At 40.1% G+C, this 24,320-nt stretch overlaps 1 protein-coding gene across 3 annotated transcripts in view; it reads right to left on the minus strand.

Moving 5' to 3' along the window:
• Window positions 1–16,764, minus strand: part of LOC110494193 (nck-associated protein 5-like) — a 103,274-nt gene extending 86,510 nt beyond the window's left edge. For all 3 annotated transcript variants that reach the window (XM_021569023.2, XM_036950261.1, XM_021569021.2), the window contains exon 1: window positions 16,575–16,764. The gene's annotated coding sequence lies outside the window, so the exon portion shown is untranslated. The remainder of the gene's footprint in view (window positions 1–16,574) is intronic.
• Between the last annotated feature and the right edge of the window lie 7,556 nt (window positions 16,765–24,320).

Consider the following 24,320-nt stretch of genomic DNA (forward strand, 5'->3'; position numbering starts at 1 on the left):
TTTTAGGCAAATCAAGTCGGCCATTTTTAAAGTGAAAATGACAAATTTTAGAAGCCTTTTTAAACCTACAAGTTTGCTTTTCCTGCAACAGGGGGATCAAATTCTAAAATCAAATTTGATTGATATGCAGATGTTATCGCAGGTGCAGTGAAATGCTTATGTTTCTCCAACAGTGCAGTAATAGCTAGCAATACAATAGACACAGAATCCCCCCCCACACAAAAAAAAGAACAAGCAATGCCAGAGTCTGGAATACAAATATAGCTATAAATAAATGTGTGTATAGACAGTATATTAATATAAAAGGTGTGTAAAGTAGTAGTTATATAGGATGAGCAATGACTAGAATACAGGATATAAAGTGAATAAAACAGTATGCAAACATTAAAAAGTGACCAGTGTTTAATGACTATGTTCATAGGGCAGCAGACAGTTCTCAAGGTTCAGAGCAGGGTACCAGGCGGAGCATGGCTAGTGATGATTGTTTAACAGTCTGATGGCCTGGAGATAGAACTGTTGTCCCAGCTTTGATGCCCCTGTACCATCTCAGCCTTCTAGATGGTACCGGGGTGAACAGACCGTGGCTAGGGTGGCTGAGGTCCTTGATGATCTTCTTGGCCTTCCTGTGACACTGGGTGCTGTAGATGTTCTGGAGGGCAGGCAGTGTGCCCCCGGTGATGAATTCGACTGACTGCACCACCCTCTGGAAAGCCCATACCAGGGGGTGATACAGCCCGACAGAATGCTCTCAATGGTGCATCTGTAGAAGTTTGTGGAGGGTCTTAGGGGCAAAGCTGAATTTCTTCAGCCTCCTGTTGAGCCTTTCTTCACGACTCTGTCGGTGTAGAGGGACCATTTCAGGTCCTCAGCGATGTGCACGCAGAGGAACTTGAAGCTTGACCTTCTCCACTGTGGCCCGTCGATGTGGATTAAGATCCTACATCTCTATACTCCAGCCTAGACATGCAGTGGCAACAAAGCTGTAATCTTGCACCCTCAATATTTAGCATAGGCAACAACATGAGGCTTTTTAGAGCCAAACAGCTAAATATTTAAACGTGCCTCCCTGCAGCCCGCCGTAGCAAAGTCAAAGTGAATGTGAAATTCGACACGTGCAGTTTCTTTAAAAACACACAAAAATAACATTTTGCTGTGACATTGTCTGCCTTGCCTTACATACTGCCCGCGGTGAACAAATTAAGAGGGTTAGGTTGTAGCAAACACTCCCCCTCCCGCTTCCCCACCTCTTAGTGAAAAGTATGGATGGTGGCTAGAAGCTGTCCTCTACTGTATGTGGGACACCCATCAAACCAACTACACTGATCAGTACACATCTCCCGCCCCCTTCCCCATTATAGCTCCATTACTATGCACATATATTTCACACATGTGTTTAAATATCAGCCAGACTCCTCAGCCAATTCCTAGCCTCCTGGGCACAGCTTTGCATAATTTCGGGTAAGGCCCTCTCAATTTTCATTTTTTTTCCCTGGCTGTAATATACTGAGGATCTAGTCAACATAGGCACAAAGAGGCTGTGATTTTCATACTGTCCCCAACTTTATTTATCTGAGCAATTTCTGCCAGTGTTATATTCTTAGGACTCTATAAAATCTGCATTGCAGACGGGATCACAGAATCCAAACATTAAAACTGAATTCAACAATATTCACAAATGTATTGAAGTTAATAGGAAATCAACTAAATCTATAGAATTTCTTAGAAAATAAATTAGTTTGCCCAAGTGAATTATAAGACATGAACAAAATGCATCAGTGATTTGTATTTCCTGAAACGGCACAGGAATGCCCTTGTCTGTGTGCGTTGCTACTTGGTGTAGCCATTAGCGATGACACTAACGATAACCTTTTTCCTGGTAGAGATAGAATGGCTTTCCCTAAAAACCTTCTCAATTAAAATTGTTACTACAAAGTAGCCTATGCGTACCTGGCAGAATGATATCATGATTATTTGCATCAATTCCGTGGCCATTTGTTTTGCAAACTCTGCAATCACATGAAGTCAAAAAAAAGGTATTAGGTGAACAACAGATAAGAAATAAAAAACAACAGTAAAAAGACATTGAGTAATAATAGTAGCGAGACTATTTACAGGCACCGGTTAGTCAGGCTAATTGAGGTAGTATGCACATGTAGGTATGGTTAGAGTGACTATGCATATATGGTAAACAGAGAGTAGCTGTAGCATAAAAGAGGGGTTGGCGGGTGGTGGGTGGCGGGACACAATGCAGATGGTCTGAGTAGCCAATGTGCGGCGGCACCGGTTAGTCAGGCTAATTGAGGTAGTATGTACATGAATGTATAATTAAAGTGACTATGCATATATGGTAAACAGAGAGTAGCAGCAGTGTAAAGAGGGGTTGGGACACACAATGCAAATCGTCCGGGTAGCCATTTGATTACCTGTTCAGGAGTCTTATGGCTTGGGGGTAAAAGCTGTTGAGAAGCCTTTCCTAGACTCGGTACCGCTTGGCATGCGGTAGTAAGGAGAACAGTCTATGACTGGGGTGGGTGAGGTCTTGACAAATTTTAGGGCCTTCCTCTGACACCGCCTGGTGTAGAGGTCCTGGATGGCAGGCAGCTTAGCTCCAGTACCAGGCAGTGATGCAACCAGATCTGAGGACCCATGCCAAATTTTGCATTAACCTAAAAAGTGGTCTCCTGTTGTGGTTTAAACATTATTGTAGACTTAGAACATCCAATTACGTTTTTCAATAAAAAATAAAGTGATTTTGAGAGTGAAAACAAAATAGATAAAAATGGAATTTGGGAGTTAACTTCTGTTTTAGGGATGGCTCTGCGGAGAAGGGGGTATTTTTCACTACAGACAAGTAGTATGGGCAGGCCCGTAACTAAGGAGGACATGGACACAATGGAATCAAATCTTTAAATTATGTCTCCATTCCAACATAGAAAAAAAATAAAACATCCAGTTGGTCTCTTGTGCCAGGGTGGCTTAGTTAAAATACTCCAGTCTGCCATTGTCCGTGCATTCTGAAGAGCATTACAAACTGCTTTACACACCAATCTGTTGCAAGGATTAATCAAAACACTGCCATTTTGGACAAGCATAATATATAAGGTTGTCCAAAATGGCACCATATGTGCCCTGGTCAAAAGTAGTGCACTACATAGGAAATAGGGTGCTATTTGGAACATACAGTATAATGTCGAGATGACAAATCCTAAAGCAATACAGTGAGGGTAATGGGATTGACCACTGGGTTTATTTATTTTTTAAAAAGGTCACTCAAGGTCGAACCATCTGAAGCAAAGAGACCTTATATGTTGTGTCACCTAAACTAGAATAGGGTGTCATTTGGAAGACATCCAATCTACTCGCATAGAGAAACAAAACCGATCAAAGACTCTTTAAGACCACAATTCATGCACATCTAGTGATGATGAATATCAAAAGGTGATGAATATCAAAGGCTGCATCCATTAGCCCTGAACACACACACACACACACACACACACACACACACACACACAAACTGCAGCTTCCGCACATCAACAACAAACGCTGTCTATAAATAACTCAGGTCCTTTTGCATTTCACACAGCCTTACGTAACAGCACAGCAGCTCCATTGTGAGAAAGACACTAATAATAAAAGAAGAGCAGAGAGCCTTTGAAATATACATGAGTTATGATGTGCAAATTGGCATGTGATGGTGCAGGGCAGAGAGATTCCGTCCCAAATAGCAACCTTTTCTCTAGATAGTGCACTACTTTTGACCGAGGCTGATAGGGCTCCATGTAGGAAATACTGTAACATTTGAGAGGCAACCAGTGATGTAACCCGAGGCACTGGTCTTTCACATTACACCACCCCCCGCCAGGAAACATCTATCCAGGAACAGAGCGGAGCACAAGTCCATTGCCATTTTCAACATCTCCCTGACTGAGTCTGTCCTACCTACATGTTTCAAGCAGACCACCATAGTCCTTGTTCTCAATGTGAGCTAGACAAAAGGAGCCGATCGTGGACTACAGGAAAAGGCGGGCCAAAGACACCCCCATTCACGTCGACGGGGCTGTAGTGGAGCGGGTCAAGAGTTAAGTTCCTTGGTGTCCACATCACCAACAAACTATCATGGTCCAAACACACCAAGACAGTCGTGAAGAGGGCACGACAACGCCTTTTCCCCCTCAGGAGACTGAAAAGATTTGGCATTGGTGCCCAGATCCTCAAAACGTTATACAGCTGTACCATCGAGAGCATCCTGACCAGCATCACCGCCTGGTATGGCAACTGCTCGGCATCCGACCACAAGACGCTACAGAGGGTAGTGCGTACAGCCAAGTACATCACTGGGGCGGAGCTTCCTGCCATCCAGCACCTATATACTAGGCGGTGTCAGAAGAAGGCCCAAAAAATTGTCAAAGACTCCAGTCACCCAAGTGATAGACTGTTCTCTCTGCTACCGCACTGCAAGCAGTACCTGAGCGGTTCAAAAGGCTCCTTAAAAACCTCTTTGGGCTAGGGGGCAGTATTTTCACGTCCGGAGGAAAGGCAGTAAACTGCCTGTTGCTCAGGCCCAGAGACTAGGATATTCATATAATTGGTAGATTTGGATAGAAAACTAAAGTTTCTAAAACCATTAAAATAAATGTCTGAGTATAACAGAACTGAAATGGCAGGCAAAACCCAGAGAACAACCCCCCCCCCCCCCAAAAAAAAAATCATCCTACCACCGTCTTCAATGGCTGTCACAGGCAGTTCCTAGGGCTTCCACTAGATGTCAACAGTCTTTAGAAAGAGTTTCAGGTTGGTTTTTACAAAAATTAGGTAGAAGTTGTAGTTTCTAAGTGGCTCCCATTTTGGCTGTAGTGTTTCCATACGCATGGACGAGAGCGTGTTCTTTTTGTTTATCTCCGGTAAAGACAATAACGATTTTCCATCTGAAATTGTATAGTTTATTTACGTATTAGGGTACCTAAGGTTTGATTATAAACGTTGTTTGACTTGTTTGGATAAGGTTATTAGTAACGTTTGGGATTAATTTTGTATGCATTTTGATGGAGGGAAACCTGTGGATTATTGACTGAAGCGCGCCAGCTAAACTGAGTTTTTATGGATATAAAAAAGGACTTTATTGAACAAAAGGACCATTTGTAATGTAACTGGGACCTTTTGGAGTGCCAACAGAAGAAGCTCTTCAAAGGTAAGGCATATTTATATATTGCATATATTATTTCTGACTTTCGTGTCGCAACTGCCTGGTTGAAAAATTATTTGTCATGCATTTGTATGCGGGACGCTGTCCCGCATGGTGAGCTTTCGCCGTAAAGCCTATTTGAAATCTGACACGGCGGCTGGATTAAAAAGTTAAGCTTTATTTTGATGTATTACAACGTATATTTTCATGAAAGTAAAATATTTATAATACTGTAGTTTGAATTTGGCGCTCTGCAATTTCACCGGATGTTGTCGAGGTGTGCTGCTAGCCATAACTGGTTTAACAGCTTCTACTCCCAAGCCATAAGACTGCTGAACAATTCATCAAATGGCCACCCTATTTACATTGACACCCCCCCCCCCCTTTATTTTTACACTGCTGCTATTCACGGTTTATTATCTATGCATAGTCAGTATCTATGCAAAAACAGGCGAGAGTCATTGAGAACACATCATTCAAACACGTTCTCAGTAAAATGTGCAGTCAAATGTGTTGGTGTTGCATTTGATGTTTCATGAAATGGCTCCTCCAACATGGCAGCTGGATTGTGAGGATGATTTATTGAGTCACGGATAAACAAAGTACATTCCTATAATGTTAAGTGTAGTCTGTTACATTACCAAGCTGCTGTAAGCCCAATTCGAAATTGCTTCTCACATTCACTACAAATGCTGACAAGAGAGATGATTCAGTGTGCAAAGTGCCCTGGCTGACAGACATGGTCATTTCTAGGTAAAAGGACACATGAGCACCAACATGTGAAGTTCATAGGACCATGTCAAATTGGGTGTCAAATGAAAGCCAAGAGTCTGTATATTTTTTTTAATTAAGGCGTATACATTGCAACATTTACCTCACGTTTACTCTGCAGGTAGCACTACTAGGTGATTTGAAAAGTCATAGTCAAAAATTGATCAATATAATAATTTTAGCAACAACAACAAATCTTACAAATGTACAATCTGTAGAAACTATGAGAATAGTAATGTTCAAAACTTTTGTGAAACATCACAGCACAATTGAAAAATATATGGCAAATAGAAATCCTATATGGATGGTGTTAAGAGACAGATGGGAGCAGTTGAATGGAGGTTAAGGGTGGGACTAATAAACAACAAGATAACTAATGTAAAATGTATATCGGTTCAGAACATTCGTGAAACAGCACAGTTAAAAATGTATGGCATAAAAATAAAATGGGATGGACATCGGAAATAGATGGGAGAGGTTGAGGAAGGACAGAACTAAAAACAAACAAAATATAACTATTGTAAAATAGATTGTGTCATATATATATATATATATATATATATATATATATATATATATATATATATCTATATATATATATATATATATATATCTATATATATATATATATATATATATATATATATATATACACATATGAGCTGGAAGTAGAAGCCTAAGTGTTGTTGTTCATTAGTGTTCTCCAATTAGGGGAGGCAGCAGGCAGGGTCAGGCAGAGTGGTCAGGCAGGCGGGCTCAGAGTCCGGACAGGCAAAGATCAAAACCAGGAGGGCGAGAAAAAGACTGGGGAAAAGCGGGAGCTGAGAAAACCGCTGGTTGACTTGATAAACAAAATGGCAACAGACAAACACAGGTATAAGTACCCAGGAGATAATGAGGAAAATGGGCAACACCTGGAGGGGTGGGGGTGGGTGTTGAGACAAGCACAAGGACATGTGAAATAGATCAGGGCGTGACATCACAATGAAGAGAATAACATTCATAACGGAAGTACATTCTGCTACCGGGTGTAAATCCACTTCACCTACTGTAGTTCAATAACCAAAATAGATTTTTTCTAAGTTAATGTGTCATGTCATAGCATGTCATTCGTTTTTGGAAAACTAAAAACAAACTGAGGGAGATTTGACTGGAATTCTGTTACCAAACTTTGCATTTGCACAGTTCTTCCAGTAAACGTCTCTTAGTAAAACTCTGTGTAAATTGTTTTTAAAAAAATCAAACAAAGGTAGTCCTTGTGCATAGACATGTATGGTTTGTTAACCTTTGAAAGCAAGGGTTTTTGTTCGGAATACATTTGAAGTGAAAAATCTCAGCGCAATTCGGTCACCGTGGAATTGCCCACATGCAGTGCACTTGAACTTTTGACAAAACTCATTCAGTATTAATACTCAATTTACTTTAAAATTCTGTAATCGTTGTTTTTGAATGATAACGCCCACTGTGGTTAACACAAACTCTGTTATTCAACATGCATAGGATGCTAGCCCGTGAGGAACATTTCTCTCAACAACCTCTGATCATTTCAGCTGACCTCATTATTGCAACCACCTTGTCGAGGGAGAGCGTATTTGTGTGTCCCAAATGGCACACTGTTCCCTACATAGTGCACTACCTGAGACCAGGGCTGTTGAAAAGTAGTGCACTATGTAGGGAATAGGGTTCCGTTTGAGACACGGATATAATAGTTTTTAATTTCTGGAATACATATTTATACCCTGGAAGACAGCTCTTTCAAAACACAGACTACAGGTCAACATAATTGCGTGCCTTCAGTAGGAGAAGAAAACCAACCATTGGTTTGACTAAACTTCTTGAACAAGAAAATCCACTCACTCCATCCAGCCCCCCCAGGCCTTTGAGCAGGCGGCAGGGAGGGCTAATGTTTCTGCTGTAGTTGAGGGCTGGGGCAGATCCCTTAAGCAGGATTTGTGATTTCAGCATGATTAGAAAAGGGTGGCAAACAGGAGGCGGGAATAAAGAAACCAGAGGAGCACCATCTGGGATGGGCATGTGAAAGTTCAGAGCATAGGCCTAGATAGGGTATTCATGCTGGTGTTAATCAGAGCAATCCTTGCATTCAATAATGGGATAACCCTTCACACAATGGGCAGAAAGCACACTGATCTATACTGGTCAGCAAACAATCTCTTTTGATATACAATGGTTAGGTCACAATGAAAAGGTTCTAAAGGGTTTAAATGTCCCTAAACATCAGTAAGATGTTTTCACTTTAAAATGGGGGATCAAATAAACTATAACAAATCAAGTATATTCCACTAAAACATGCATTTTTTACTCTCCACACGTAGACAAAGATTAAGGCCTTCAACGAGCATTGATGTTTTGATTCTCTGGAGGACTGAAACATTAGAACAAAGCAATGTGGAAAAACGATGGAAGCAAATGGAAGAATGGAGGAAGGGAGGGCGAGAGGCAAAATTTGCCTGAAATTCTGCAGTTGATTTAAAGGGACTACTACACCCTGTGGGAGTGCCTTGTCCAAGGGATCCAAATCAAAGCCAAATACTGATGCAGCACAAACTGACACTGTGATAGACTACATCACAGGAGACAGTACAGATCAGAGAGATTAATATCCTCAACATCAAATAAATCACACACTAAAACAGTCGACACAAACAATCTGATGTCTTCTTAAATAAATCTCACCAAGACCCCTAAAACAATCTTCAAACAGTGAAGGAAAACTGACGAGGGGGCGATTCGGTTGGGCTGAAACTATTAGCAGAACGTAATGAGTATTCCCTTTTAATGCACTTTAAGATGTTTTAGTGCAGTGAGAAAATAGGCTTGTAAAATAAAATGAAACCAATTAGTTTGGATCTGCACAGACAACTTACACAGCAATAGGTTATGATGGGGGGTGGAGGCACTCTCAGGGGCTCGACCCAGATGTTCCCCATTTAAAGCAGTGCAAGCACCAGCCCCGACAACCACACTTACATCAAAGTGAAACAAAATTAAAAAGGAGCTCATATTAAATTGTTTCCTCTCCATTTCACTTTATCGTTTAAGAGGGGACCGGCGATTGGTTGATGCTTAGCAACGCAGAAACCTGAGTAGGTGTCTGTTAGGGTAATGGGGGGCTAATGATGCGTGGGAGTGTATCTGAGCATTGGCCTGCTCAACGGACTGTGATCAGATACTCACTTTCCCTACATATCAAACGCGTTGCTTTCTAACAAGGTCACATTGGCAGTATAATGGTGTTTGAGGATCTACTGGTAACACTCCATCTGAAAACAATGGTGTCGACTACTATTGGATACAAGGTCTGTGTCCCAAAAAGAAACCCTATTTCCTATTTAGTGCACTAGTTTTGGTTAGTAGGGCTCATATTCAGAATAGAGGAACCAAGTCTGGTATGAAGCAGGTCTAGTTTCAAAGTTGAGCCGTGTTACATGCATCTGAAATGTCTCACTCCATCAGGCACAGATGGTAGTTTTGAGCCCAACAGACTTTCCCATGGCTTGGCCAGTACCTGATTGAATCTCTTAAAAAGGGTCAGAGATACTGCATTTTCATGACTAGAAGGTTTACCTATGACTTTAGAGAAGATGGCTTCTGTAATTCCGCTCTGCCGTCTCGCTGACCTAATGAAATCAAGACATGAATTAGGCTTGGGCGGTATCCAGATTATAATACATTCATACCGACCTTTTGCCATAATGGGATATTCGGTAATACTGGCACTGAACAGAAGGGCAGCTGTTTTCAAACCCCTCTGAGCCTTTGTAATCCGAAGGTTAGCAAGGCTAACAAGTACATGTAAGATCCCATAGAGAACGCCAACGAGCGTGCAAGCTTTTATGCAGGTCTCGGACCTAAAGTAATTTCAGGACAGACATCCCAGCTCATAATGTTATACAAGTAATTAAAAAATGCTACACAGTTTGCTGAACGCACAAAACAAATACTAAACAGCCAGGCTCTTCATCCAGGTAGGGATTCTCTGATGTTACCAAGCAAAGCTTGATTGTGGAAGAAGCTAACCACTTAGCTAAGTAGCTACTAAATTTGCAAACCAAAAATGCATAACTGAGGAACATTAAGCACATTTTAGACAGTAAACTTAATAGTTAAACAATATCTAGCTGGAAAACATTTAGATGTGAATCCCATACTGTAACTAAATCACATGGCTCATACTGCACAACAAGTGAAGTTTTAAATGCCACATGCACAAGTACAGTAAAATGCCTTTCTTGCAAGCTCTATATCCAACAAAAACAAACTAAATTTAAATGAGAAGAACACGGTAATATGGTACAGTTGAAGTCAGAAGTTTACATACACCTTAGCCAAATACATTTAAACTCAGTTTTTCATAATTCCTGACATTTAATCCTAGTAAAAATTCCCTGTTTTAGGTCAGTTAGGATCACCACTTTATTTTAAGAATGTGAAATGTCAGAATAATAGTAGAGAGAATGATTTATTTCAGATTTTATTTCTTTCATCGCAATCCCAGTGGGTCAGAAGTTTACATACACTCAATTAGTATTTGGTAGCATTGCCTTTAAATTGTTTAACTTGGGTCAAATGTTTTGGGTAGCCTTCCACAAGCTTCCCACAATAAGTTGGGTGAATTTTGGCCCATTCCTCCTGACAGAGCTGGTGTAACTGAGTCAGGTTTGCAGGCCTCCTTGCTCACACATGCTTTTTCAGTTCTGCCCACAAATGTTCTATAGGATTGAGGTCAGGGCTTTGTGATGGACACTCCAATACCTTGACTTTGTTGTCCTTAAGCCATTTTGCCACAACTTTGGAAGTACGCTTGGGGTCATTGTCCATTTGGAAGACCTATTTGCAACCAAGCTTTAACTTCTTGACTGATGTTTTGTTACTTCAATATATCCACATAATTGTCCCCCTCATGACGCCACTATTTTGTGAAGTGCACTAGTCCCTCCTGCAGCAAAGCACCCCCACAACATGATGCTGCCACCCCCGTGGTTCACGGTTGGGATGGTGTTCTTCGGCTTGCAAGCCCCCCCTTTTCCTCCAACCATAACGATGGTCATTATGGCCAAACAGTTCTATTTTTGTTTCATCAGACCAGAGGAAACTTCTACAAAAAGTACGATCTTTGTCCCCATGTGCAGTTGCAAACCGTAGTCTGGGTTTTTTTAATGGTGGATTTGGAGCAGTGGCTTCTTCCTTGCTGAGTGGTCTTTCAGGTTATGTTGATATAGGACTCGTTTTACTGTGGTTATAGATACTTTTGTACCTGTTTCCTCCAGCACTTCACAAGGTCCTTTGCTGTTGTTCTGGGATTGATTTGCACTTTTCGCACCAGTCTGTTCATCTCTAGGAGACAGAACACATCTCCTTCCTGAGCGGTATGATGGCTGCGTGGTCCCATGGTGTTTATACTTGCGTACTATTGTTTGTACAGATGACCGTGGTACCTTCAGGCATTTGGAAATTGCTCCCAAGGATGAACCAGACTTGTGGAGGTCTACAATTGTTTTTCTGAAGTCTTGGCTGATTTCTTTAGATTTTCCCATGATGTCAAGCAAAGAGGCACTGAGTTTGAAGGTAGGCCTTGAAATACATCCACAGGTACACCCCCAATTGACTCAAATGATGTCAATTAGCCTATCAGAAGCTTCTAAAGCCATGAGAACATTTCCTGGAATTTTCCAAGCTATTTAAAGACACAGTCAACTTGATGTATGTAAACTTCTGACCTACTGGAATTGTGATACAGTGAATTATAAGTGAAATAATCTGTCTGTGAACAATTGTTGGAAAAATTACTTGTCTACAATTTTGTTTCTGGTGTCCTTTGACAGCTCTTTGGTCTTGGCCATAGTGGAGTTTGGAGTGTGACTGTTTGAGGTTGTGGACAGGTAGTATTTTATACTGACAACAAGTTCAAACCGGTGCCATTAATACAAGTAACGAGTGGAGGACAGAGCAGTCTCTTAAAGAAGAAGTTACAGGTCTGTGAGAGCCAGAAATCTTGCTTGTTTGTAGGTGACCAAATACTTATTTTCCACCATAATTTGCAAATAAATTCATTAAAAATCCTACAATGTGATTTTCTGGAATTTTTTTTCTCATTTTGTCCGTCATAGTTGAAGTGTACCTATGATGAAGATTACAGGCCTCTCTCATCTTTTTAAGTGGGAGAACTTGCACAATTGGTGGCTGACTAAATACTTTTTTGCCCCACTGTATATAAAAATAGAAGAGGTGCTGTTGCCATAACAAGCAGTGATGCAGCCAGTCAAGATACTGAAAAATATCACTTTTTCAACCTCCTGAAGGGGACGAGGTGCGGTCGAGACTTCTCCTGCACGCCAAATCTCAGAACAAAGTCTTACTCAGTTAATAATATCAGGAGTAGAGATCAAAGTAAATCAATTTATGAAATTATTATAGCTCTAGTCAACAACTTGGTAATTCAATTACTATAAAAGATCACTGTATAATCATGTGTTGGTACAAAACACACAAGCACAAGATCACCAATTGAGTTATTCCCCCCCTTTTGATCAACTAGAGATGAATAAACCAAATCGAATTATGGTTATTGACCAATGATCTGAACGTGAAGATGGGTGATGTCTAAAGGGTTTTGGTCTCCTCCATATCCTTACATATACTACATTTCTACTCAAATTTGCAGGTTGCTTACTTATCTTGAGGAAACATTAAAAGCGTCACAACTCCTTAATTCTAGGAAAAATAAAATAACATTTTATTTGTCACATGCGCCCAATACAACAGGTAGACCTTACCGTGAAATGCTTACTTACAAGCCCTTAACCAACAATGCAGTTTATGAAATAGAGTTAAGAAAAATATTTACTAAATAAAATAGTAACACAATAAAAATAACAATAACGAGCCTATATACAAGCGGTACCGAGTCAATGTGCGGGGGTACAGGTTAGTCGAGGTAATTTGTACATGTCTGTAAGGGTAAAGTGACTATGCATAGATAATAAACAGTGAGTAGCAGCAGTGTAAAAACAAGTGGGGGGGGGTCAATAAATTGTCCGGGTGGCCATTTGATTAATTATTCAGCAGTCTTACGGCATGTGGGTAGAAGCTGCTAAGGAGCCTTTTGGACCTAGACTTGGCACTCCGGTACCGATTACCGTGCGGTAGCAGAGAGAACTGCCTATGACTTGGGTGACTGGAGTCTCTGACAATTTTTAGGGCCTTCCTCTGACACCACCTAGTATATACACAACCGTTCAAAAGTTTGGGGTCACTTAGAAATGTCCTTGTTTTCCATGAAAACATACATGAAATTATTTGCAAAATGAATAGGAAATATAGTCAAGACGTTGACAAGATAATAAATAATGATTTTTTTATTGAAATAATAATTGTGTCCTTCAAACTTTGCCTTCGTCAAAGAATCCTCAATTTGCAGCAATTACAACCTTGCAGACCTTTGGCATTCAATTTGTGGAGGTAATCTGAAGCGATTTCACCCCATGCTTCCTGAAGCACCTCCCACAAGTTGGATTGGCACTTCTTACATACCATACGGCCAAGCTGCTCCCACAACAGCTCAATAGGGTTGAGATCCGGTGACTGTGCTGGCCACTCCATTATAGACAGAATACCAGCAGACTGCTTCTTCCCTAAATAGTTATTGCATAGTTTGGAGCTGTGCTTTGGGTCATTGTCCTGTTGTAGGAGGAAATTGGCTCCAATTAAGCGCCGTCCACAGGGTATGGCATGGCGTTGCAAAATGGAGTGATAGCCTTCTTCAAGACCCCTTTTACCCTGTACAAATCTCCCACTTAACCACCAAAGCACCCCTAGACCATCACATTGCCTCCACCGTGCTTGACAGATGGCGTCAAGCACTCCTCCAGCATCTTTTCATTTTTTCTGCGTCTCACAAATGTTCTTCTTTGTGTTCCGAACACCTCAAACTTAGATTTGTCTGTCCATAACACTTTTTCCAATCTTCCTTTGTCCCATGTCTGTTCTTTTGCCCATCTTAATCTTTTATTTTTATTGGCCAGTCTGAGATATGGCTTTTCTTTGCAACTCTGCCATGAAGGCCAGCATCCCGGAGTCGCCTCTTCACTGTTGACGTTGAGACTGGTGTTTTGCGGGTACTATTTAATGATGCTGCCAGTTGAGGACTTGTGAGCCACCTGTTTCTCAAACTAGATACTCTAATGTACTTTTCCTCTTGCTCAGTTGTGCACCGGGGCCTCCCACTCCTCTTTCTATTCTGGTTTGAGGCAGTTTGCGCTGATCTGTGAAGGAAGTAGTGCACAGCGTTGTACGAGATCTTCAGTTTCTTGGCCCTTTCTAGCATGGAATAGCCTTCATTTCTCAGAACAAGAATAGACTGACGAGTTTCAGAACAAAGTTATTTGTTTCTGGCCATTTTGAGCCTGTTATCAAAGACACAAATACTGATGCTCCAGATACTCAACTAGTCTAAAGAAGGCAAATTTTATTGCTTCTTTAATCAGCACCACAGTTTTCACACATAATTGCAAAATGTTTTTCTAATGATCAATTAGCCTTTTAAAATGATAAACCTGGATTAGCTAACACAACGTGCCATTGGAACACAGGAGTGATGGTTGCTGATAATGGGCCTCTGTACGCCTATGTAGATATTACATTTAAAAATCTGCAGTTTCCAGCTACAATAGTCATTTACTACATGAACAATGTCTACACTGTATTTCTGATCAATTTGATGTTATATTGGCAAAAAAAATTGATTTTCTTTCAAAAACATGGACATTTCTAAGTGACCCCAAACTTTTGAACGGTAGTATAGGTATTACAGACTAGGTCAGGGACAGGTTGAAAATGTCAGTGAAGACACTTGCCAGTTGGTCAGTGCACACTCGGAGTACATGTCTTGGTAATATGTCTGGCCCTGCGGCTTTGTGAATGTTGACCTGTTGAAAGGTCTTGTTCACATCAGCTACAGAGATGATGATCCCACAGTCGTCCGGAACAGCTAGTGTTCTCATGCATGCTTTAGTGTTGCTTGCCTCGAAGCGAGCATAAAAGGCATTTAGCTCACCTGGTACACTTGCGTCACTGGGCAGCTCGCGGCTGGGTTTCCCTTTATAGTCCGTAGTAGTTTGCAAGCCACATCCAACGAGCGTCAGAACCGGTGTAGTAGGATTCAATCTTAGTCCTGTATTAAAGCTTTGCCTGTTTGATGGTTCGTCTGAGGGCATAGCGGGATTTCTTATAGGCGTCTATATTAGTGTCCCGCCGATGAAAGCAGCAGCTCGCAGTACGCTTACTGATGCTATACATCTAGGTATCATATGCATACTTTGCAAATCACACTATCATGTACTGAGACACTTTTAGAAACAACCATGTACTCACCACATTAGCACTGACCAAAGATATCAGGCTATTAGTTTAACATTTACAACCTAGGTAGCAGTCATCATGATGACTGACTCTCAGGGCCAGCTCTAGCCTTTTGGGGGCCCCTGCAATTCTACATATTTTGCCATGATTTATGCCCTGTTAATGATATATGAATAAGAGTGACTAACACAATCAATGAGGGCCCCCTGGAGGTCAGGGCCCCTGGGCACCTACAGCTGGCTAGACTAATTTACCAAGGAGCCGGACCTACTGACACGACTGTGAGAGCGGTGATGTCCGAATCATTTGGAGTCAGCGCTGCTGGCACACATTACTGGCCCATTTGGACCAAGATAGGCTCAAGAAAATATTTGACTATGCTAACAGGTGCAGCCATTTACTATATTGCAGCCATTTACTCCAGATTTACTGTACTTTCCAAACCAAACAATCAGTCTGAAAAATAATGTAAAACGATTTCAAGATGTGTGCATGTCGGATTCACTTGAGAAGCTGATGACAATGCATTCATTCTCTCGACATAGCTGTGCAAGTAAAGGCATAAATTGACTGCAGGCTTACAAATGCGACATGCCTCAGAGTACAGACTACAGAGGATCAAGACTGATAGTTTGAGCAGATGTTGCGCCCCATCTGACCCATGTTGTCCTTCATTGTTCTGTAGCCTAAGAAAAGTATCAAGTTTGTATCATGTTCCATAATGACACAATAAGACAATAACAGCAAACTACTATTTACTAATGATAGTGTTGTAGCCCATCAAAACTCCCACTTACATGTCAATAAGACTTCCTTCATCATAGAGTTGTTTTTAGTCAGATAGTATTTAATAAGTATTTTGCTATAGAAAAAATGATATTAGGCGATGTCCAATGCGTGGCAAGATTTTAATGTGGTATATTATCGTGATGACCGTCTGGGTGTAAAAATGTTCCCCGAGTAACCGGTTTCCTGTTCACGTTTAAATTAATACAGCGACATGAACGTCACATAATAATTCATTGTTTACGTACCACAGGCACCGCCAAATAGGCCTACATGGGAGTATGAGTAGGCTACTACAAACACATCTATGTGGCATCCTCATACATTGTTTGCAACGTTCTTCATCACATTAAATACCCAGTCTAAGGTTTATCCCAGCACCCTAACGTTACTCGTAAGCATTTTTTTTCAAACGGTACCTCGGTACACGGTGATGAATATAACATTCACTTACCTAGTCTAGAAAAATGGTGCTTCATAGGGAGATAAACGGACAGTCATACAGCACCAACGTTAAATACGGCACGTCTAAAAATAAACATCGAGATACTCCGTATTGTCTAAAAAAAGCTGCATTCCTTATTTTCCTCGAACAGAGACAGATTGAAATAAGAGCCGCACCGAGGTCTTTCCGCATTTGGATGCGGTCGTCATGAAATGTGATGTCATGGCTTTAAATTGCTCTCGACTCCCCGCTCTCATTGGGGCAGCCAATGTCTGTGTGGTACTCACATCTTATTTTGAAAACGAACGCAAACAAATCTTACTCCATTATTTTATTAAGTACAAGACATCCCGTGGTACTATTATGTTGTTATAGTAAATTAATGACTACTATTCTATATACACTCTACTATAGTCTACTATACAGCATACAAGCTACTATAGGTAGGCTACAATACCTTACCATAATAAAATATACTATAATATACGATAAAAAATAATATTTGTTTAGATTATATCCAATGGGTCTAAATGATCAGAAAGTCCTGTGCTCCAGTCATGTAGTGATTTATTTCCCCATAATCTCTCGTGGACAGATCTATGTAAACTTTAATGGAGCAACTGACCAATTACGCGCGAGAGATTTTAGTTCTGGTGTAACCGATATTAATTTACCCAACATGTAATTTTGTGTTTTACATGGTAATTTCCCCATTCCCGTCTTTCTGACACATTAACTCTATATACGTTTGACAACTATAAGTGAGTAGATTGAGTATGGTGACCCTGTGCATGTATATAACTTCTAATGTAGATGCATAATTGTATTTCATGTACATTATAGACCTAGAGTTTGCTATCTCCTCAAATTCCTTGACTGCTTTGAGAGAGATGGAAATGGAGGAGATATACGAGGTGGGATAAGGTTTTTTATTATGGCTAGTCAGAAATAGCATTTTCCCATACACTCATATACTCCTTCCCATCCTGCATCCTTTAATAATCTCCAGCATAACCACTAATAACCACTACCCACCATACATGTCTAACAAACCTCAAGTAAACAATCAAATAAAATAATGGAGTAAGATTTGTTTGCGTTCGTTTTCAAAATAAGATGCGAGTACCACACAGACATTGGCTGCCCCAATAGTACTTCAACACCCCATACTCTTCTATCTTTCACAATAAATGTTAACGTCAGGTCCAGCATAGACGCAATTATGTCCTCTATTGAAAGGGTACCTAAGCCGTTTTTGTGAAGAAGGCGCCCTCCTGTGACATAAAAGGGAAATAATAACAGGCTCCAGCACACCAACATCACAGCAGACCTCAATCTTTCAAATGCTTTGAGCGTTTGCTTTAACCTGCCTGGAGTGCCAGGTGAGCAGGGTTTGCACTTTTGAGATGTTTCTATTGGTTCCATTGTAACAGGCAAGATCAATCAAGCACAGCTAAAGTATTCGAATCCAGGTTTGCATTACAGTAAGGCTGGGATAGACAGAGTGGTGATCTCACAGTGTCCAATGTGAGTAGTGGTTGATATTTATAATGGTGATTTCCATAAGTAGGACAGATGTCTCCTCTCGAACACAGCACTGGGAGACCCATGGATCCGTAAACAGGATTTCTGGCTTCCTCTCTGAGGCCTAAAAATACCTGACCTCAGGAAGTTAGGGTATTGTGCTACTACACTGCATTCCACTGTCGTGACATCATTGTATATGTTTATTTAAAAATATGCAAGGTGGGCATCTGAAGTTAAATATAATCCATGGGCCAGACCCCCACACTTTCGCTGTCGGGCTCACTTGGGTGACAATGTCTCATAGTGATTTTCTTGAAGGTCTATGTCCTTAGAGTTGGAAAATGTGTGATAACAGCCCAGAAATGGCAGCTTTCTCTGTGTTATCATGCTTTCTTTCATCCCTCCAACCCATACTTCTTTTCCTATAGTGATTATACCCCATGACGAACAATGTCAGTATACAACAAGTTATTGCACGCTGATACCCTTTAATTATATATCATTGGAAGTTTAGATTCCCAGCTGTCCATCAGACACATTTTCGGGAATGTTCAGGTCAACAGAACTTTGACCTATATGGTACATATCAGAATTACCTGTATAAATTAGTTTTAAAAGGAAACCCTGATACATTTTAAACGTTGTTTGACAAGTGGTTCTGAAAGATCATGAGATTAACTTTCAAATGATATATACTGTAGCATAATCAACTTTGAAAGCACCACTTACAACTATTGTTAAAATTAGCCCATATTGTCTCATTGTCATTAGAATGTTGTTAGCTTAGCTATATAATTCCATGTAGTGGGGCAGCTATGTTTTTGGATTGTAAGAGAACCATCAAATTGCACACACACATCTAGAACAGGGTTTTAAAAATATTTGTATATACAGGGCAATCACAGGATTCATGCATTAAAAAGCCTTTTTCCAATATGGCCGCCAAACAACTTAATGGGGTATTTTTGGATTAATTTCACATGACCATACCTGTATGTTATATATTGTTGTATGCCCAATAATATCTTAAAACATAGTGATGTAGAATACACAACTAAATGAGCCAGGTGTGCCAGATTGGAAAGATTTTCAATTATTCACAGAATTGTGAGGAGAACGTACCCTAAAAGTTAAAAGTCATAGATGTGAGCTGATTAACATGATATACCAAGTCATTCTGCTAACTGTTTCCATATAACAAAGGACTAGAAATGTGTAAAATTGCATAGGGATTGCAATATGTTTTACCCTAAAAAGGGTTTTGAGCTTGAGGTAGTCACCTCATACAAGTTATGACTAGTAGTATGGCTAGACAGTACGCTGTCCTCTCAGCACATATCAAAGGTGCATGCAAAGGTTAAATCTAGACTTGTTTTCCTCCATAGTAATCGTTCCTCCCACCCCATCTGACAAGTTAACCCTGATTCAGATCATCCTACCCGTGCTAGATTACGGAAACATAATTTATAGATCAACAGTTAAGGGTGCTCTCGGACGGCAAGATGTTCGTTACCATTCCGCCATCAGATTTGTTCCTTATAGGACACATCACTGCACTCTGTACTCCTCTCTAAACTGGCCATCTCATCATACATCGCGCAAGACCCACTGGTTGATACTTATTTATCAAACCCTCTTAGGCCTCACTAAACCCGAACTGAGATACCTACTGCAACCCTCATCCGCCATATACAGCATCCATTCTGCCAGTCACATTCTGGTAAAGGTCCTCAAACATACACATTCCTGGGTCGCTCCTCTTTTCAGTTTTCTGCAGATAATGACTGGAACGAGCTACAAAAAAACACTCAAACTGGACAGTTCTCTCTCTATCTACATTCAAAGACATGGACACTCGTTTCTGCTATACGTGATATGTTTTTGGCTCTACCATTTTGTCCTTCGTGCAGTTGTCTGTGCTTAACATTGTTTGTGCCATGTTTGTGCTGCTACCATGTTGTCCTGCTGCCATGTTGTGCTGCTACCATGTTGTGCTGTCATGCTGTGTTGCTACCATGTTGTGTTGTTATCATGCTGTGTTGTCTTAGATTTATCTTTATGTAGTGTTGTGGTGTCTTTTTTGTCATGATGTGCATTTTTGTCCCAGTCCCCACAAGAGGCCTTTTGCTTCTTGCTAGGCCGTAAATGTAAATAATAATTTATTCTTATTTGACATGCCTGGTTACATTTTCAAAAATCTGCGATTCTGGCAGCTTTTTGGGCACATTCTTACCACATTTCTGAGAATAATGTAACATCTTTATATATCTGACACACCTGGCTCATTTGGCAATGTATGCTACATCACTATGAACATATTATTTTGCATACTACAATTATATTTCATACTGGCATGGTTATGTGAAATTGATCCAATAAGACCCCATTGAGTTTGGCGGCCATATTAGAAAAAGGCTTCGGAGGGATGGAGGGATGAAAGAAAGAATGATAACAGAGAAAGCTGCCATTGCTGAACTGTTATCACACATTTTCCAACTCTAGGGACATGGACCTTCAAGAAAATCACTATGAGACATCAGCCCATGTGAGCCCGATCGACCCCCCAGCCTATGAACTAATACCACAGTTAAATCAAAGACCCAGTCAAATCTTGATTTGTAATTTTTTTAATAATATTTTTTCCCCCATTAAAATAAAATGTAACTCCAAAAACAAAGTTATACATACGAACAACAACTTAGACACACAAAGACCCGCATGCTCACACCCCCATCCAGAGTGCCTGCATTATTGTTTGCCACTTGGCCTTAAATTGCACCAATTTTATTTCAATAATAAATTATTCGATTTTTGCATTGTGTAAATTATGTCAGCTTGATTTAATGCAGGACGTCAAATCAAAGGCTTTCCTTAGATATGTTGTTCTTGATGAAAATGTGTCAGTTTGTCACTTTCAGGAGGTTGGAGTAATAAGATGTTCAAGACATTGGCTAGAATGTAGGTTGTGCCTTTAGAGTTTGAGAAAATTAACTAAGGATTCATTTTCTCTTCTCTCATTGACTTCTCTAACCCCAAACCCTGGCCTGGTCTGCATGGCCTGTTTCGCAAGCATTCCTGGAAGTCTAGCGATGTGGCACCTCTGGGTTTAGAAACTCTGGTTAAATAGAGTTGGGGAGTCCCATTGGTTTTTGGACACAAATGCTAAAAAGTTAGCATTTGGAGACAGTGGCCAGTTAAACCAAATCTAAGTATGGGTTGCTGTCTTACCTTGTCCATATACTGCTTAGAGAGTAAGGAAACCAATATGTATTTTTTTAATCTAGGTGAACTAATCCTTTAATGTAGGTTAGATGGTCTTATCACCCAGTGATGATGATAGGGTTTGAGTTGAGTAATGGTTACTCATTTGTTAAAGGCATGGTCTGTTAACAACAATGAAAGTAAGAATAACTGCATTAGATGAGGACCCCATCAAATTCATGAAGCAATTAATTTTCAAGCCCATAATTTAAAGTGAAATCAATCATACTTATATGTAAAGTTAATTATATGTACGGTTACTTATGGGTAATTTCAACTATTGAAATATACCCCCTGATGTTTGAAGAAAGCTATTTAAGGCATTAAGTAATTTATTACAACTGTCTTACCACATCATAACAAAAACAATGGACTTAAATGTTTCGCTTCAACTGATGTAAAAATAAAAAAACAATATTATAGTCTGCTCAGATCTAGCCTTTTCTATTATATTCTCTGCTCAGATCTAGCCTTTTCTATTATATTCTCTGCTCAGATCTAGCCTTTTCTATTATATTCTCTGCTCAGATCTAGCCTTTTCTATTATATTCTCTGCGCAGTTCTAGCCTTTTCTATTATATTCTCTGCTCAGATCTAGCCTTTTCTATTATATTCTCTGCTCAGATCTAGCCTTTTCTATTATATTCTCTGCTCAGATCTAGCCTTTTCTATTATATTCTCTGCTCAGATCTAGCCTTTTCTATTATATTCTCTGCTCAGATCTAGCCTTTTCTATTATATTCTCTGCTCAGATCTAGCCTTTTCTATTGTATTCTCTGCTCAGATCTAGCCATTCCTATTATATTCTCTGCTCAGCTCAGTTCTATTCTGCACAGATATAGGCATATTCTATTCTAACAATTTAGTAACATGTTAAGTGTTGGCATTTTAGGACAAACGTTTATAATACAATTAAGAGTTGATAGCTATTCTATTCTGCTCAGATAGGGGCTCCCCAGTGGTAAAGCAGTCCGTCACTACAGACCCAGGTTCGATTCCAGGCTGTATCACAACCGGCAGTCTTAAATGGTTTTAAATATTTATAGTAAATAGGCATTATGTCAGTGGTCACCGGTCTAGTCATTCCTAGTCGATCACCAAATATTTCTGTAGAAAAGCCAACGCTAAAGGCTTGCACTGTTGGCAGTAAGTGCACTTGATTCAGAAGCCCTGCTCACCGGGTATACAAAATGTCCCAATTTTGAACAATTTCATTTGTCTGAGAGGACAAACTCCGCCTCCCCGGTGGACTGGGAGGGAGATCTGTGGCTAAATACAGAGCGCCTACTGTACTGGCCAATCAGATAGCACAAATCACCCTGCCTACAGTTTCCACAACCCCCGCCACCCCAAAGTTTAATACTAGCATATGTGAGATTCATAACTTTTAAAACCTTGACGAGAGAGAGACTGAACGAATAGAGCAAAAAGCTGATGTTTTATGAGTGAGTTCATGTCCATGTTCTTATTCAGCACAGTCAAAACTGTTTTACTCAACAATATTAGAAAACATAAAAAGTGCTTCTCCATACTTCCCCTGGCACTGCAATGAATGAGTAGCCAATTCTATTGATAGCAATGTGTTTTTATTATTGTTATTAGCAGCTACAACAGGACTGGTAAAGGCCCAGTGCAGTACTTTTGTGAAAATACCAAATGCATGAGTGTTTACCAGCATGTGAGTGATTATTTTCTGTACAAAACAGTTAATTTGATAATACTTGTGGAACATAAAAATACTTGCTTGATATACACTACCGTTCAAAAGTTCGAGGTCACTTAGAAATGTCCATGAAAGAAAAGCACATTTTTTGTCCTTTAAAATAACATCAAATTGATGCTGGCCTTCTTGGCAGAGTTGCAAAGAAAAAGCCCTATCTCAGACTGGCCAATATGTCACGGCTGTCGTAAGAACAGAACCAAGGCACAGCGGATGTTGAGTTCCACATATTTAATTCAAGGAGAACCTTAAACAAAACCAAATCTATAACAAACGAACAACTAACCGTGACTACGTGATGCACAAAACAATATCCCACAAACACAGGTGGGAAAAATATCTACTTAAATATGATCCCCAATTAGAGACAATGATTACCAGCTGCCTCTAATTGGATATCATACAAAAACACCAACATAGGAAACATAAACTAGAACACAACATATAAATTATTAACTAGAATACCCTAGTCACACCCTGACCTCCTACGCCATAGAGAAACAAGGGCTCTCTGTGGTCAGGGCGTGACACAATAAAAATAAAAGATTAAGATGGGCAAGAGAACACAGACACTGGACAGACGAACTCTGCCATGAAGGCCAGCATCCTGGCATCGCCTCTTCACTGTTGACGTTGAGACTGGTGTTTTGCAGGTACTATTTAATGAAGCTGCCAGTTGAGGACTTTTCTTGATCAAATTGCATGGAAAACAACCACTTTTTGTGAATTATTAATTTACCATACTTACAAACCACTTAAAGTAAATGTACGTTACTGTATTGTACATAGGCAGGTCATCTAGGATTGTATTGTGCGTTGTTTTTCTTCATGGTGATGGAAAGTGTATAGGTAAAAACCTAGATGACCTGCCAAGTGGCTTGTTTCTGCTAGTTTCATCTTGTTCTTGATACCATTTTTTGTTTTGAGGTGTTTTGACTGATTTCATGTCAATGCTAGTATGGCAAAACAATTGCTAGCTAGCTAACTAATAACTGTAACGATGTATTTAAGAAACAACAAGTGCTCATTGTGCAAATGTAGTTAGTTATGTTTTAAACATTGGAGACAAAATATAGTTTACATGTTGTCAACAATCTATGCCAACCCCGTCTCGTTTTGCCGAAACGTGTTGTTTTGTTGCTAAACAACCAACCCATATACAGTAAACGTAAATTCGTTTTTGAGGCCAGGCTGGGATAGCCTAGGCCTAACTGATGAACTCAGTGTTGCAGAGAAGGATCAGAAAA

Source organism: Oncorhynchus mykiss, chromosome 17 (genome assembly GCF_013265735.2).
Source record: "Oncorhynchus mykiss isolate Arlee chromosome 17, USDA_OmykA_1.1, whole genome shotgun sequence".
Taxonomy (NCBI): Eukaryota; Metazoa; Chordata; class Actinopteri; order Salmoniformes; family Salmonidae; genus Oncorhynchus; species Oncorhynchus mykiss.